At 52.7% G+C, this 12,442-nt stretch overlaps 1 protein-coding gene across 16 annotated transcripts in view; it reads left to right on the forward strand.

The window, feature by feature from the left end:
• The window catches only part of RBFOX1 (RNA binding fox-1 homolog 1), a 2,636,561-nt gene that overhangs the window by 1,020,385 nt on the left and 1,603,734 nt on the right, over positions 1-12,442 (forward strand). The gene's annotated exons all lie outside the window — the stretch shown is intronic.

The raw sequence follows: 12,442 nt of genomic DNA on the forward strand, positions 1-12,442 counted from the left end.
TTGATTCCATTGAAATTAATGGCAACATTTCCACTTGATTCAAAGGATACAAGTAGGGTGACCAGACAGCAAGTGTGAAAAATCGGGACGGGGGGTAATAGGAGCCTATATAAGAAAAAGACCCCAAAATCGGGACTGTCCCTATAAAATCGGGACATCTGGTCACCCTAGATACAAGGAATAAGCCTGCTAGATGTAAAAACTGTACTACTGTTCTAAGTAGAAAGAGCAAATAATTGAGAAACTGATGAATTTTGCCTGTGTTGCTGTTCTTGAATTGTCTATGAGCAACTTATATTTTCCTCAAACATATTCATTATTCAAAAATACACTCTGAATAATCCCCTATAATCATACTTGATCTGTACATTGTTGTGATGAAGTGGGAATATTTTGTAATATTTTTTTTAATGCTATGTGTGCCTCTCTGTACTTTGCATTGCTACCCAGTGGGAGCAAAAGGTTTAAGGCTTCTCTGGAGGCAGAACAGAAGAAATAAAGTGTGTGTCACTTTGCTGCCTCTGGTGGAATGAATGGGTCATTAAGGAATAGGCAGGAACCTGCTAAAATCTATCTATAACACTGGAGAATCTGAAAAAGATACCCGGAAACTCCCAATGGCCTGGGCATTGACACCTAACAAACGATAACCAAGAGGAAGGAGGTTTTCCCTACCTCTCAGCAGGGAAGCACAGCCAAGGACCCTGCTCCAGAACAAAGAGAAAGGTGGCACGTGGCAGGCTTAAGTGCTGCCCTCAGAAGGGAGACAGTGCTCACTTTGGACTGGAAAAGGGGACAGAGAGAAAGAGCTTGAAATGGATTTCATTGCAGCTTGGTTGGCGGATTGCTCTGACTTACTTGGCCAGATGGACTATGTCTTATCCTTTTTTTCTTGCCTGAGTCTCTGAAATGTGTGCAAGTCTCGAACAGGAGTTTGTCAGTTAGACTCACTAGGCAGAACAAACTGTGTGAGGCAGGAATGCGGAAGCCATAGACTCAGCCTTGGAGGCTCTCAGGCTGCATGGTCTACCCTGGAGGAAGAATGGGACCCCTTAGGATGTCTGCCACACTCCAACGCACTGTTAAGAAGCTGGGGGATAGCACTTTGTTGGCTAGTTTTGCTTGGACACAAGTCACATGATATTGTTTCTCACTCTGTTTAAGAATAATTCTTAAAATCAGCTTTCATCTGAATACAAACATTAACTAATTGAATTTTGAGGGTTGAACTAAAAATTCTGAATAACCTATTTTGGAGACAGTTAAACAGATTCTGCACTGTGTGCATGCACAGAGGCACTGCAAGTTAGACATCAGAGAATTCTACATGGCTCCTTGCAGTAAATTCTTGTTCTTTGGTACAGCTCAATTTTCCTACAATAAAATTAAAAACACTATATTAGAGTACCTGAACTGAGCCAAGATACTACAGTGACTGGTGATTTTATAGATATCTAACAGAGTTACAAACAATGCTTCAAACCTTCTCTTTGGATTCCACAGGGCTACTCTGTGGATTCGCACATTCTGGACTAAATCCTGTAACTCCCAGTACTTATTACAAAATATATTTATTACATGAACTTTTTATTTCTATTACAATTGTGTAATATGAGATCAGACTCAGACCCACAGACTGTGTAAAAATTTTAGGAAAGGATAGATACTACGCTTTATTCTGGCTATGATAAGTAGGCATAGGATACAGTTTCCAAATTATTCCTTTATTTCTTCACCTCTCAAGAAAATTAGAAATTAATATTTAATATATTTCTGTGTTTGAGTATGGGTGAATCAAATGTACGTGTAGATAAAATTGGATTTGTTTCTGTTAATCTTTTTATTTTTGCATATCAAATATTACAAACAGAAAAATCCCATCTCTTTTTCCCTTGTATATAAAACATATGTAAAGGTATAAGTAATGTCATGAACCAAATCCCTGAAATATGTTATATTTCTTAAACATATAGCAGATCTTTACCCTTGAATGTTCATTAATAGTTTCCTTATCCATGGTAGAGCAGAATAGGAAGAGTCCCCCATAGTCTTGCTAGTGTGCCGTTGTGTGGAGTTACAATGGTCTTCTCCTGCATCTGTGCTCAACAATTATTTATACAATTTAATATTAGAAAATATGCAAGTGCTTTGGTTTCACTGCCAGCAAACATTCTCTGCCTGAGCAGGTAATATATGATATTCATAATCCTAAGTATCCATTTGTTGTTTTGTCTTTTTAAAGAAGATAGATGTGCAGTTTGAACTTCAATATGTGTTCCTAAGTTGTGCATTCAGTAATTGTGATACCAAAGGTGCTGGAACTAGGGGTGCTGCCACATCTCTGGTTTGAAGTGGATTCCATTATATACAGGGTTAAGTTTGGTTCAATGACTCTCAGCACCTCCACTCTAAAAATTGTTCCAGCACCCCTGTGTGATTCATGCCTATATGCACAAATTTGGTTATTCCCCGTGCAAGTACCTAGTTTGTGGACAAAATCTCAGTAATTATGTGACTAATGTCTTTAAAGTAAGACTTTTTCTATGCACCCACTTTGAGCACATCTCACATGGATGTGAAACTCCTATACCTATTGTGACAGGGTCAGGCCAGATGGCTACTGGAGAATGTTCCTATTGGGAACCAGGAAGTGGGCGGGAGGAGCCCACCCACTGCTAAAGGACCTCCCCCCAGCCTAAGGAGAGGATCCACAGGGCCTTGAAACCAAATAATTCCGGGGGACGACTAATGAGATAACAGGGATGGGAATGAGGTCAAAAGGGTCAAACGATGGGAAGCTGACGGGGACACCGAGCAGAGAACCCCGGACAGCCCCCACTGCTCCTCAAAGGCATCAAGGGAGCCAGCGGGTGCCGCCCAAAGGAACTCTGCCCAGATGCCGTGAACAGATGGAGGATCGGAAATAGGCCCCACAGTCACAGGAGACCCCATCAGCCAACCTCTTCTCCCTGGTTGCATAGATGGCCATTTTAGCCAGGGCTAGGAGTAGGTTGACCAGGAGGTTCCGTGGCTTTGTAGGACCACGGATGGGGAGTGCATAGATAAGGAGGTGAGGGGAAAAGTGCAGCCAGAAGCGTAACAAAATATTCATGAGGAACTTTTTCCGTAAGTGCAGGTTTGCATAAGTCAGGTTTGCGTAACCTGGGGAGCATCTGTATTCCAAATTAAGTAGCAATGGCTGACACCATGATAATATGCCTCACTTATCTACAGGGCAACAAAGGCAATAATATATTCTGTATCTCACAGGACCTCATATTCTGCACAATTCAAAAGAGTATGAGAAACAGTAGGGAGAGCAGCACAAGTTCAAGCCAAAGGAGGGAATAGAACCAAAGTCTATGCCACCTCCAGGATGGTTATAATTTACTTTTCATTTTGATACCAAACTATAAACTTGCGTATTTCTGATTATTTTTCATCATGTCTTCAATCATTTAGCAGTCCTGGGGCCTGGCCCAATTACCATAGAAGTCAATGGAAAGACTTCTGTTAATTTTAATGGGCATTAGGTCATGCCCCCGATCACCTTCTCTTCGCTGCTGCTCCTTTTGAAGCCAGAATACAAAGTACAGTAGTATATAAAAGAGAGAAAGTACAACTCCAAGTTGTGAGAAGAAAAAAAAACACCACACTGCATGTTAGCTATAAAAGTATCTTATGTATGTATGTAAGGGGTTACAGTGTATGTAAAGTGGGGATGAATATGGGGAGTTTAAGGTGGAAGTGTACATAAAGGACAAAAAGGAATTATGTATTTGTGTGTGTCAGCCTTAATGCCTTAACATTTAAAAAAAAATTATTCTCATGTTCAGGCGGGGGTGAGAGAAGGCCTGGTCTTTGATGATTGCACAGGTGTAGCATCTAATTACACATTCAGATTAATGCATAGATCCCATAATCTAATAAACACAAACACAAATGTGTGATCACTTAGTTGCATGCTCTGTTAAATTCTGCTCGTTCCAGAGCTCTCTGCCTTGGAATGCAGAGGGCCCTGCAGAACACATGAAAGCAGTTTCTCAGAAGACAGTGGCACAAAAAAGACTTACTGCACTTCTTCCAGTGCCATCATAGAAAGAAGAGGCATTTTCATATGACAAAACATTTTATTAATGTTCTGGTTCTATACCAATGTTGTGCTACAATATAAGTTCATGAGAAATAGAAGGAAAGAGAATCATCAGGCAAGACCTAATGGGATATCTGCTATAATGGACTAAAGAAAAGCAATCCAGTGTGACTTGGTTTACAGTTTCTACTTCTGACAACTGGTAAGAGGGCAGATGTTGAACTGCAGTACTCAGCAGATGTGTCTGACTGGCCTGAGATATACAGTAGTGTTGTAGCCATTTCGGACCAACCTTGAATGATCTCTTGAAATCGGTTAACTACTTATGCTGAACTACTGCTGAACTTGAATTAATATGCAAATTAGATACAATTAACTTAGGTTTGAGCAGAGACTGGGAATGGTTGGGTCATTACACTAATTGAATCTACTTCCCCATATTAAAATATTCTCACACCTTCTATGGGTCATCTTGATTATCAAGTCAAAGTTTTTTTTCCTCTCTACTGCTGATGATAGCTCATCTCAATTGATTGGCCTCTTACAGGTGGTATGGCTACTCCCACCTTTTCATGTTCTCTGTATGTATAAATATCTTCTGTGTGTTCCATTCTATGCATCCGAAGAAGTGGGCTGTAGCCCACAAAAGCTTATGCTCAAATAAATTTGTTAGTCTCTAAGGTGCCACAAGTACTCCTGTTCTTTTTACTTATGCTAAATGATCTGTTCTGTCTTGTATTTACTTGTGGCACTCTGAGTAAGTCTCCCAGATCTGAAGAAGAGCTCTGTGTAAGCTCTAAAATTGTCTCTCTCACTAGAGAAGTTGGTCCAATAAAAGATATTACCTCAGCCACCTTGTGTCTCTAATGTCCTGAACTATGTCGTTTGCAAAATGTTTATGCCATAGCTGGACATCAGTATACCTTGTGCAAGAATAGCCCACTGGTCAGTGTGTATTGTGACCACCTTTTTGTCTGATCCACAGACGATGTGATGTTAGCCCCCAAGTACAGTCATCTGCTTTTTAGCTCAAGCTGTTGAGACTCATGCTTTCCATTAGAGAGGTTTCTGGTTTAGTCTCCAGTTTGGCAGCTATTATATGAATATTTGTTTTCAATATTTGGCATCGCATATAAGTTGACCATTAAAGCTGTGAAATTGCCTCCTAACTCTTTAGGCCTTTTCAGAGAACTGAGCCTAACCACTGAAGTCAATACGAGTCTTGCTATTGACACCGGTGGTGTTTGGATTATGACCAGGGTGAAAAGGCTACATACAATATATATCAGGGGTGGGCAAAGTTTTTTGGCCCAAGGGCCACATCTAGAAATAGAAATTGTATGGTGACCCATGAATGCTCAGAAAATTGGGGTTGGAGTGCAGGAGGGGGTGAGGGTTGGAGTTGGGGTTGCGGGCTCTGGGGTGGGGCCAGAAATGAGGAGTTCAGGGTGCGGGAGGGGGATTGAGGCTGGGGCAGGGGAGTGGGGTGCGGGAAGGGGTGCAGGCTCCAGCTGGGGGTCCAGGCTCTGGGGTGGGGCTGGGGATCAGGGGTTGGGGTTCAGGAGGGTGCTCTAGGCTGGGATCAAGGGGTTCAGAGGGCAGGAGGGGGATCAGGGCTGGGGAAGGGGGTTGGGGCACGGGGAGAGGCTCAGGGGTGCAGGCTCCAGGCGGCGCTTACCTTAAGAGGCTCCCAGAAGCAGTGGCATGTCCCTTCTTTGGCTCCTACGTGGAGTCACAGCCAGGTGACTCTGCACGCTGCCCTGTCCACAGGCACCGCCCCTTCAGCTCCCATTGGCGCGTCAGAGGGGGGCTGTGCCGTGGCTTCCAGGAGTCGCATGGAGCGGCCCCAACCCTGCTCCCCGGCTGGAGTGCCAGAGCAGGGCTATGCGGCTGTTTCTGGGAGCCATGTGGAGTGGCCACCAACACTGCTCCCTGGCTGGAGCACCGAAGCGGGGCAAGCCCTAGATCCCGCTCCCCAGTGGGAGCTCGAGGGCCAGCTTAGAGTGGCTGATGGGCTGAATGTGGCCCGCAGGCCATAGTTTGCCCACCCCTGATATATGCTGAAGCGCCCCAAATGGTTCTAAGTTGAGGGGTAGTGTGGTGGGGCGACGACTCACTGGCGTGGTGCCTCCTGCTGGTTGTCCAGGGAATTAGCTCTTTTCCAGCTCTGGAGCGTCCTCTGCCGGCTGATGTCTCAGCTGCTGCTGGCCCCTGTGTCCCTCCCGGACCCCAGTGCCCTTTGCCCAGGAGTTCTGCCCCAGCAGTAACCCATAATCTGGGTCTCTCCCCCCAGGGGAACTGCCTTGCCACAGTGGCTACTGCCAGTCACCATCTAGCCCCTGCTCACTGGGGCAGACTGCAGTCTGTAAACCACTCATCATTGGCAAGGGGGGTTGGAACAGCTGCCTCTGCTAATTCCTAGGCATCCCCTCTACAACCCCAGTACCTGCTCTGGGCCTTCAGCAAGGCCTGCAGCCTAGGGGTTTCTCAGGCTGGAGCTCCCCAGTTCCTCTTGCCTCCCCCCAAGCCCTGCTCTATTCCTAGTACCCTTCTCAGCTCCCAGGCAGCCCTGTCCTCCTCTCTCCAGCGAGAGAGAGAGACAGCTGCCTCACAGCCCTTTTGTAGGGCCAACTGTGGCCTGATTGGGACGTGGTCCCAGCTGTGGCTACTTCCCCAGTCAGCCTACCTTATTGACTCCCCAGAAGAGCCCTTTCCCAGGGCTGTTTTAACACCTTCAGGGCAGGAGGGGGTGATTACCCCGCTAAAGGGAGTGCTTAGTGCCCTCAGGACACCTTGGGGGCTGGACCTCTCTCTCCTCCCCAGCTGCACTGCTGGATGGAGCTCTTCCTCCCTCCCTTGGGCTGCTACTGCCGCTGCTGAGCGAGGGGTGGGGGGTCTTGCTGGCTGGCCTGTCCCCCCTCCCCCCACCTCTGCAGGGAGAGGCCAGGACCCCACCACCACCTGTGAGAGGTCCTCCCTGCCTGGCCACCAGAGTTGCTGGAGCTGCTGCTGCTGTCCTTGCTGCCCGGGAGCTGCTGGAGCCTAGAGGAGGGGAAGACGACAATGACCTTCTGCTGTTGGGGAAGCGCGCAGGGATTTTGCACACCACTGTGGAGGGGGCCACCAAGAACTGAGTAATTTTCAAACTGTGCTCTTGTGGTGGGGGTCTAGACTGTGTCTGTAGGGACACGGGGGCTGTGGCGTGGAGTCTGCCCCCTGGTCCACCTGTGTCCCCCCAACCCCCACCACCACCGCTGCCCCCTCCACCACCGCCACTGGCTAATTCCCATATGCCTCAGCTCCTGCCTCTAGGACTCGGCTGCTCTCCTGGCCTGCCATGCCCTATTTCCACCTTTTTGGGCCTGCAGCAGCAGCCAGCCCAAACACTGACTTTTGTGCAAGCGCTTGTGGGCGCACAAACCCCTTCCCCCGCTCGGCCTGACCCCCTACCCTTTGCAACAGCCCCCCCAGCTTTGCCCCTTCGTGCCTACCCCATTTGTCCCTTGAGGCCTTTTGCCCCTCCCCAGCTTCAGTTTGTTTGCCTGCCCTGCCCGTCTCCCTCTGCAGCTTTGTTTGTTTGTCCCACCCCAGCCCTGAAGCCAGCCCCTTGGTTCCTCTGCCCCACTGCCAGCCTGGTTGCTCCCCTTCCTTTGAGGCTGCCCTTGCTATGATTGGCCCCTCCCTTCGGGTGCCCATCCCCCCTCCCATTTGCTTGTGCCCCCTCCCGGTTTTCGTTGATCACTGCACCCCCCTGATGTTGCTGTAACATTCCCTCCCCTAGTGCAGCTAAAGGAGCCGGACTTCCATCCTGCGTCGGTAACTGACCCCCCCCGCAAGTCCTTGATAGCTCCCTTATCTGCCCCCCCCCCATTTCAGCGCCCTCCTCCCCTGCCTGCAGCCTAGCGGGGAGGAGTGGTTGACCTACTTCCCCTCCCCCCCCCTTTCTCCAGTGTTTTTCCCCTCCCTCCCTGCTCATCATGGCGGGTGCCAAGTCGGGTGGGATCTGTGGAGCAGACCCCCACCCCCTGTCCCCGTCTGCCCCCTCCGAGACCCCCACAGCCTTTACCTCAATCGCTGCTGCCGAACCACCTGCTATCACCCCCGGTGGGGCGCTGGCAGTGGCAAGCGACAGAGCTGCCATGTCCCTCACCCTCTCTGATTCTGGGGGAGCCCCACCCAGTCGGGAGAAAAGGCCAGGGCAAAAAGAAGGGAAAGAACCCCACCAAGAAGACTAGGCCCTCCATGGCCACGGCCCCGCCATAGGCCACGTCGTCCCTCCCCGCTGTTCCCTCTACCAGCACCGCGGGCGCCCCTCCTCTGGCCCCCAGAGCATATGCCCAGGCGGTGGTGGCCCCCCTGCCAACTACTGCGTCATCTCTCCCAGCCAGCGCCTCTGTTACCATCTCTAGCGGCCGGGGCCCCTTCCCCACCTTGACCAGGAAGCATGGCGTCTGTTGCCTGCTCACCCCACGTGGAGACCTAGGTGCAGGTGTTGGCGAGGGTGGTGGGGTCCATGGCCATTGTGGCGGCCTCCAAAATGTATGGCAAGGTTTTCTTCCTCCTTGCCTCGGAGGCCGCCGCCCAGGAGGCGGTGCAGACGGGCCTGGCTGTGGGAGGCGTGTTCGTCTCCCTGGAGCTGCTGGAGGACCTGGGTGTCTGTGTAGTTCTGACCTCCATTCCTCCTTTCCTCCCCAATGCTGCCCTGCTGCCTGCCCTCTCTACCCTGGGGAAACCAATCTCCATCATCAGCCCTCTCCCACTGGGCTGCAAAGACCCTGCCCTCCGTCACGTCCTCTCGTTCCACCAGCAGGTGCAGCTTCAACTGCCGCTGGCGGTGCGTGGCGAAGAGACGCTCAAGGGGTTTTTCCTGGTCCCCTACGAGGGGGCCCATTACCGGGTGCATTTTTCCACAGGGGAGGCCCGGTGCTACCTCTGCTGGGCGATGGGGCACGTCCGGAGGGACGGCCCCTTGGCCCGACACAGAGGAGCGCCCAGGACCCCCAAACCCTGGCAGGGCACTGACCCCGCCATCGCTAGCGCCCCTGACTGCCCGGCACCCGGAGCCACCCCTCCTCCTTCTCAGCCCACCACTTCTCCAGCTCAGGCCCAAGGGGTACCTCCCCCAGCATGCCCAGATGAGCGGGAGAGCCCCGCCTCTGCTGCATGCACTATGGTGGGGCCCATAGAGGAGGGCACAGTGGGGGTATTGCCGGGCGTGGGAGAGGGCCTTCCCCAGGGGGAATCCACCCCCCTCGTGCTGCCCCACCAATACCTCCCCGAGTCATCATCCCTTTCCCCCGACCCAACCCTTGTTAATCAGCCCGCAGACGATGCAATGGAGGGCTGGACCCTAGTACAGGGAAAGTGAGGCACACGGAAGGCTCAACTCTGCTCCTGCCATCTGATGTGGAGGGCCCCCAGAAAACCAGGAAGGGGGGCACCGCTGCCGAGCCTTCTGCCTTGCCCAGGGTGCGTTCCATCCACCATTGCCGGCTGGGGAAGAGGTGGCAGCACTGGAGAGAAATGCCGCCCCTCCACTGGAGCCCTTCCCTCCGATTGAGCCCCACCTGCCCCCTTAACATCTGATACCCCTACAAGCCCTGAAACAAGCGTCACCCCCATGTGCTGGTGGGGAGGGCCCTGGGGTGGCGGGAGGTGATTTCCCCTTCCCCTCCATCTATGAGGAGATCGAGGCCCTGGGTCTGACCCCAGTCACCCAGGGGAGGACAACCCTCTGCCAGTGGGCCTCGACCTGAGCAACCTCATCCCAGCTCCCCCTTCCTTGAGCTCCCTTCCCATAACCACCACCTCCGCTCCCACCTCCAAGGGTCTCCTGTACTCTTCGACCTGCCTGGCCGCAGGTGGTACTCTGCTGATGGATGCCGAGCCTGTTGAGGTGACAGCCAGTGCCTCATGACTGGGACCCAAGTTACCAGGGGTATCCCTCGTTGGCATGGGGCAACCGACTTCCTTCCCAGGCAAGGGCCCCACTGAAGATTGTCCACCTCCTGATGCCGTGGCTGTCACACCTGCCGTTGAGCCTGAGTCCAGCATCACCAGGGACCCCCTCCCCACCCCTCAGCCCCCTGAGCCCGACCGAGAGGAGCCACATCCCAGCAGTCCAGCTACTGGGGCCCAGGATCCCACCTCTGTCCCTTTCCCTGACTGTACTCCTGACCCCTGCCCTGCCCTGCCCTGCCCCTACTCCTGACCATGTCCCTATCCCCTCCACCTCCCGCAATGCCATTGCCGCCCTTGGGCCATCTCCTTCCCTTTCCTGAAGGATGACCCCCAGGGAGCAGCCTTTGTGTTTCCCTGTCCCGAGCCACTAGGGGCTGCAGTCTTCCCTCCGCTGCCCCTCATTGAACCGGGGTCTGAGGCAGGCTGTGTGGCGCCGGCCCATCGGGTGCCACATCGAGGGTCCGTTCCTTGCCTGCCTGTCTCAGTGAGCCACGGGGCTGTGCCGGGGCCCCACCAGAGGACGACTGGGGGCCAGTGACCCCACCTCCCCATATACTGTGAGAAGATCTGCGGGAGTTTCTGGAAGATGTCTGTGGCTTCTGCAATAAGGTGCAGCTTGCTCTCCATCAAATCCTCCGGGCCGTGAGGGCCCTCATGCGGGAGGGTAAAAGGACTGGGAAGCAGAGCGCCGCGGCTTACCAGCAGATCCGCAGCTTCCATGACTCCTTGCTCACCTTTGGGGTGGGTCACGGTTTGCTGTGCAGGCCAGTGGGGGCCGTGAGCATCCCTGCCAGTGCAAATCCCCCCCAGCCCTCCTCATGACACCTATCAACTTTGCGACATTGAACACCTGGGGCTATAGGATGGGTGCCAGGTGCTCTCTTTCCTTCGGGAGGGGGGGCACTCTGTGGTTTTCCTGCAGGAGACCCATACGGATCCAGCCACCTCAGCATGGACTACAAAATCGTAGCAAAGGCCATCTTGCTGCGGCTGGGGTCCATGCTGGAGGACATGATCCACCCAGACCAGACCTACACCATCTTTGATAATCTGTATCTGGTCCAGGATCTCTTGGAGCTTGGGTGTAGGGATGGTCTGTCGTTCGCCCTCCTGTCCCTGGATCAGAAGAAGGCGTTCAACAGGGTGGCCCACGGGTATCTCCTGGGCACTCTGCGAGCGTTGGGCTTCGGATCCCAGTTTGTGGGTTTTCTCCAGGTGCTGTATGCTTCTGCAGAGTGTCTAGTCAGGCTCAACTGGACTGACCGAGCTAGTCAGCTTCAGGCGAGGAGTATGACAGGGGTGCCCCCTCTCAGGCCAGTTGTATGCTCTGGCAATTGAGCCCTTCCTCTGTCTCCTTTGCAGGAGGTTGACCGGGTTGGTGCTTCGAGAGCCGGAGCTGTGGCTGGTCCTGTCGGCATATGCCGACAATGTGCTCCTCGTGGTCCAGGACCCGGGTGACTTGGCGCGGGTGGAGGCTTGGCAGACTGTGTACTCAGCAGCCTCCTCCGCCCGGGTCAACTGGGTCAAGAGCTCTGGCCTGGTGGTCAGGGATGGGTGGCAAGCGAGCTCCCTGCCACCCGTGCTTCAGGCCATCCGGTGAAGTGTGAGTCCTCTGCTCTGTCTCGGCATTTACCTTCCTGCCACGCATCTGTCTCTGCCAGAGAATTGGCACGGTTTACAGGGCAGGGTGATGGAGCAGCTCCGGAAATGGACAGGACTACTCTGGTGCCTTTCCCTTTGAGGGAGGGCACTGGTGCTCAATCAACTAGTCCTGTCCATGCTCTGGTACCAGCTCAACACCCTTGTCCTGGACCCGGGCTTCCTGGCCAACCTCCGGAAGCATCTATAGACGCTCGTGCTCCACACCCTTCACTTCCTCACCCTCACATCCCGCCCTGACACAAAGTGCGGGACCTCCTGCCAACTCTAGAGGGTAAGGAGCCCTGGTGGGCCAGCCTATACTCCACCCTGGTCCCAAGGCCCACCAGGGATATCAGCTGGCAGCTCCTCCATGGGGCTGTGAGCACGGGTGTGTATTTGGCGTGGTTTACCCCTGTCCCGGACACCTGCCCCTTCTGCAGCGTGAAGGAGACTCTGGTGCACATTTACTTGGAGTGTGCCAGATTGCAGCCCCTGTACCAGCTCCTCACGAATATTCTGTTACGTTTCTGGCTGCACTTTTCCACTCACCTCCTTCTCTACGCACTCCCTATCCATGGCCCCACAAAGTCACGGGACCTCCTGGTCAACCTCCTCCTGGTCCTGGCTAAAACGGCCATCTATAAAACCAGGGTGAGGAGGTTGGCCGATGGAGACTCCTGTGACTGTAGCGCCTGTTTCCGATCCTCTGTCTGTTCACGTATCTGGGCAGAGTTCCTCTGGGAGGCG

The sequence above is a fragment of the Mauremys reevesii genome, linkage group 10 (genome assembly GCF_016161935.1).
Source record: "Mauremys reevesii isolate NIE-2019 linkage group 10, ASM1616193v1, whole genome shotgun sequence".
Lineage (NCBI taxonomy): Eukaryota > Metazoa > Chordata > Testudines > Geoemydidae > Mauremys > Mauremys reevesii.